This window comes from Schistocerca americana, chromosome 3, assembly GCF_021461395.2.
Source record: "Schistocerca americana isolate TAMUIC-IGC-003095 chromosome 3, iqSchAmer2.1, whole genome shotgun sequence".
Classification (NCBI taxonomy): domain Eukaryota; kingdom Metazoa; phylum Arthropoda; class Insecta; order Orthoptera; family Acrididae; genus Schistocerca; species Schistocerca americana.
In genome coordinates, this window is record NC_060121.1 from 337,791,004 (window position 1) to 337,792,349 (window position 1,346).

The 1,346-nt window shown below is 47.0% G+C and overlaps 1 non-coding gene across 1 annotated transcript; it reads left to right on the plus strand.

Moving 5' to 3' along the window:
• Positions 1 to 734: 734 nt before the first annotated feature.
• Positions 735 to 807, plus strand: Trnaa-cgc. The gene has a single exon. It is a non-coding gene; the product is annotated as a tRNA-Ala (tRNA).
• Positions 808 to 1,346: the final 539 nt, after the last annotated feature.

Consider the following 1,346-nt stretch of genomic DNA (forward strand, 5'->3'; position numbering starts at 1 on the left):
ACTCCTAACATCTGTCTATTCAGCGTACTGGGAGGCAGATGGCTTTCCAAATAGCAGTAAGCCAGATGTCCATTAGGGCATCCATGAGTGTCTTCCAGAGACGGATGCAAATGCTCAAAGGATTCTCAGGATCACCAGATACCACAGTTGGGGTGACATGATGGGTTTGGCAAATGTATGCGTTTACTTGGACGGCACAGCACAGCAGTAGTTCGAGAACAACGAAGAGAAGCTCAACATAAGGGACAAAATTCCAAGCTGAACTGAAGAAAAAATTTGAAGGCAATCAACAGTGAGTCTGCTTACACGAAGAAAAACTGGAAAAACAGGGCCCAATGACACTGAGAAATGACGAGCCGGCCGTTGTGGCCGAGCGGTTCTAGGCGCTTCAGTCCGGAACCGCGCTGCTGCTACGGTCGCAGGTTCGAATCCTACCTCTGGAATGGATGTGTGTGATGTCCTTAGGTTAGTTAGGTTTAAGTAGTTTCTAAGACTAGGGGACTGATGACCTCAGATGTTAAGTCTCACAGTGTTTAGAGCCATCCATTTGAACCACTCGAAATGACACAGAGCTACATATAGAATGTTTTGGGGCTATTGCACTGTGAGTGCAAATAAGGCAGACACTGACAAAATCCCACACTTGATGAAAGAAACCGCACAAGACATCTTCTCGTAAGGGTTGTCAGAGCAAGAGAAGAAATCATCAAGTGCCAGCTAATCGAGGAAAACCGAGCGAGGTGGTGCAGTGGTTAGCACACTGGACTCGCATTCGGGAGGACGACGGTTCAATCCCGTCTCCGGCCATCCTGATTTAGGTTTTCCGTGATTTCCCTAAATCGTTTCAGGCAAATGCCGGGATGGTTCCTTTGAAAGGGCACGGCCGATTTCCTTCCCAATCCTTCCCTAACCCGAGCTTGCGCTCCGTCTCTAATGACCTCGTTGTCGACGGGACGTTAACCACTAACCACCAACCAACTAATCGAGGAAAGGGAACAGAAAAATAGTCGCATGGAAGGGGTATGATCCACTGCCGAATGCGGTTCCTGTAGCAGTTGTGGATGACGACTGTGAGTTGGCTTCTGTCATACGCCAGATAGAGATACAGCAATGTGTGGCCGCCAGAAATGTCGAACCGAGAATGCAAGAGATAGCAGCTGTAAATGTCGACCCCACAAGTCAAGAGGTAGTAAGATGAACGCCTTTATGGCATTTTTGTATAGAAGCTACAGCGTTCCCCTTTGTAAGGAAGCAAGGGATAAAGAATATCAGCTGATTCAGTACATCGTATCCTATAATGGTTGTGAGTCCAATTTCGTTGACAACATTGAAAATGGAATATTTTA